The sequence below is a fragment of the Salminus brasiliensis genome, chromosome 16, assembly GCF_030463535.1.
Source record: "Salminus brasiliensis chromosome 16, fSalBra1.hap2, whole genome shotgun sequence".
Lineage (NCBI taxonomy): Eukaryota > Metazoa > Chordata > Actinopteri > Characiformes > Bryconidae > Salminus > Salminus brasiliensis.
In genome coordinates this window covers 15,939,484-15,943,146 of record NC_132893.1, presented here as the reverse complement: position 1 = coordinate 15,943,146, position 3,663 = coordinate 15,939,484, and the positions used below count along the sequence as shown (strand labels likewise).

The 3,663-nt window shown below is 36.9% G+C and overlaps 1 pseudogene; it reads left to right on the top strand.

Moving 5' to 3' along the window:
- Positions 1–264: 264 nt before the first annotated feature.
- Positions 265–3,227, top strand: LOC140537253 (uncharacterized; annotated as a pseudogene).
- Positions 3,228–3,663: the final 436 nt, after the last annotated feature.

The following is a 3,663-nucleotide window of genomic DNA, read 5'->3' as shown; positions in this document are numbered from 1 at the left end:
TGCGTAGTGTGCACATGTTTAGAGGTAAGAATTATTAGCTAGATACCTAGATTTGATGTAGAAAGTCACTCCACCATCCTTTCTATTAGCTCTGGATAGATTACAACCTGGTAGGGCTACTTTAAAGTTAGACACAGATTGTTTTAACCAGAAATGGGTCAAAACAACATCTGTGAAGGCTTGCAATTTTCAGATACTTTGGTTAGCCAAGTTGATACCAAAATGGCAGCCATTATAGATATGTGAGATTGTGATTTCTCAGGAATGGATGGGGGCAGTATAGTAGGCCTACATATGAAGGGGAAGAAACAGAAGAGACAGACATGCAGGAACACAGAATTCAAGATCAGTAAGTTTGTTTCCTGACATTGCGGCATTGTTAGCTTAACAGCACTGGCATTACCATTACCATTAGCTGAGCGTGCTACCATAGCGCAGTACAGTATTGAGGAGGCAAGTGTGGGATCTGGAGCTGGGTTGGGCATCTCACTGCCTTTCAATCATATCAGATTCTAAGGCTCAGTCGACTCTATTGGCTTGTTTGAAGTTAATATTGGCTAAAAGAGAGAGCCAGCGAGTTCACCATGCAAGCACTAGGATATTCTGCAGCAGCTTGTAACAGGTAGAGTAGCATGATTTTATGTGTATAGGGGTCATTTTTAGTGGTTTGTAAGCAGATTATGTCCCATTACTGCTATTTATTATTCTTTGTCTGTATTGTGTTGTGTTGTCTGTCTGCACTTGTATTGTGTTGCACTTGTGTTCTGTATGCACTGTGTCTATGTTGCACCATGGTCCTGGAGGAACGTTGTTTCGTTTCACTGTGTACTCTGTATGTAGTTGAAATGACAATAAAACTTGACTTGACTATTGTATAATTTAGGTAAGAAAATGAAATTCTCAGCCCAAAATAAATACCTAGCATTTTTCTTTTGGGTTTTGTGTCCTACGTAAAATTCTTTAGTTCAAAGAAAAGATGACTATCTAACTAAATCTAACTAAAACTAAATATGACTAAAAGCAAATGGCACAAGCAAAGCAATACAATGCTATCTGCTAACTCTCCCCTTGTAGGAACTCCAGGCTATGGCAATGGAAAACTTATTTAATTGTAGACAATAACACTGGTTCATAGCAGGGAAACAGTTCGGGTTCAGGTTTTTACAGAGACTGAACATATGTACAGTAGTTTGAACTTGTATTGAAAACAGTTTAGAAATGGCTCCAAGAGATTCCTGAATTGTAAAAGACAAAGGCAGGCCTGTGTCTTCATGAGTTGTTCCTAACTATCCAAACCAATTTCCTCTTAGGTGTTAATATCTTTTGAAAGTGGCAGTTTTCTTTGGGCCTTGACAAAATGGCTACACTGACCAAAAACATGTATTTGCATTTGCAACAACGGAGCTCTTTATGCACGGAGCTCTTTGTTTTGATCAATCCAGTGCATATTGTCAAACAAACCTTTTTTTATGTGGAAACAGAAAAGCTATCAATCAGGATCACTAACAGGAAGACTTGGAAGTTAAAAGGCGTTTTGGAACATTTAACACCACAGTTGCCATTTTATTTATTTCTACTTTCCAACTAAACTTCTAATATCCAAAACCAATAATTCCATGTAATTTGAAAAGTGTTGTCAATAAGATTTGTGCTTGGGAGGCGTGCTTTGAAAAATGACGTTAACATAACATAACGTTAACAAATTCTGATCCCGCTGCATGAGTTTTGTATCACTTGTATCACATCAATAACCGTCAACCAACCAGGGTTAACCTCCTGCACTCTTGCTTGCATTACAAAAGCATAACTGATATTTTTTATAATACTTTTTTTTTACTGTGTTATAAAGTTATTGTGTTTTTTTTTAAATAATTGATTCTTTGCGTTGTGATGAATTGGTTATAGGTGTTTAGATATTATTTCAGTTTATCAGTGGCCAGTTTCCTGCTGACTTCTGTTGACAATGCAACATTTATTCGTCCCACCACATTTTATATCAATAGATTTTACAACATGCTACATGCTAAGTATTACTATATATTCCTGTGCTTTGTTTATGCTGTGACTGTTTTAGGTAATTCTTTTATAATGGGCACTATTTACCTGGCTCGTACTCTCCACACAGCAAAATATATAGCTGTTTTTAATTTGGCCTTGTCTGATCTGTGTGGAAGCTCTTGCGCCAGCTCAACTCCCAGTCCCAGGTTCATTTTTGGTTCGCTTTCTTGTTTGCCACATTTGTGTTGTGTTTGTACCCCTTCGTTGCTGCATTGTTTGTCTTGTTTTGCCCTTTTGTGTATCCTTGGTTTTTGTTAATAAATCTGCTTACTTTGAGACCATCTCTGCGAGTGTTCGTCCCATCTTGGTCTGACCTAGCATGCCATGACAGCCATCTACAGATTAGCCTGTAATGATAATTTCCCTAGTTACATAATTTACAATTTGTATATTTCTGTTGTGCTGTACACCACTATAACTAATATTTCTCTCTGATATGTTTGTATTGGTTTTACATTGCTTAAGATCTCACATGGTGCTGAGCGAATGAAAGCCATGAAAACATGCACTTCTCACCTAGTATTAGTGGCTATGTTTTATATGCCAATCTTTAGCATATATATGGCAGCTCTTACAACACCCAAATACTAGAATAATCAACTCTACCCTAACACAAACAGTTCCACCTATGTTAAACCCCATCATATATACTCTGAAGACAGAGGAGGTATTGGAAGCTATTAAAGTACTCTACAAATCAAGGTATTACAATGAACCCACTGAAGAAGTAAAATGAACTATATATGTTTGACCTGTTCTCTAGTATGCCTCAATTTCTTTTTAATCAACCCATGTTTATACTTTATGTACTTTAGGAACATTTATTTAATAAGCTTTCCTTTAAATATTTGAATGAAGAACTCTGGAATAAACATTATACAGAAAATATTCCAATAATGCATTCATGTAAAAATGTTCATGGTTAACTGATATAAATAAAGTTCTCCCACTTGGTGCATTGTCTTGATAGATTCTAATGACATCTCTATAGTAATCTGGGTGCTCTGGTCAAAGCAATGTTCTTCTGTTGCAAATCTTCATCTTCCTTATAGATATCACAGGTTATGTGGACAACGTCCTCTATTTATTGCTTACCCAGTGGGCACATGGTGTTACTCATATACTGTGAATGATTTTCTCACAGGGACTTCCTGTATTGTCCCCCTTAAATCTCCTGTTAAGTTCCTCAGTCACTTTTTTCAGAAATATGTAATACACACTAGTCCTGAAGCATGCCTCCATGGACACTAAGAAATCTTGTGATGTACTGTCGCTTTTCGCTTCCTCTTTAACCTGGCTCTACAGTACTTTATTAATGTAGTTCCACACTATGGTGTCCCAACTGCCAGAGACAGCAATCAGGGCATGTATTTCGACATACACTGTCACTCATTAAATAAAGCAAGTAGGACCTGTCAAGTAGGTAAACCCAACATTGCATTTATTGCATTGCATTTATTGTTGTAAATGCAATGTAAATTCCCTAAGAGCCCAATAGACACTATGCCTTTGTGTAAAGGTTCATAGCAATCTGACATAGCTTTTTAGAGCTTAAAAGACATCCCCTGGTAAAAATATTTCTGTTAGCTGTCAGACCTAGAATCT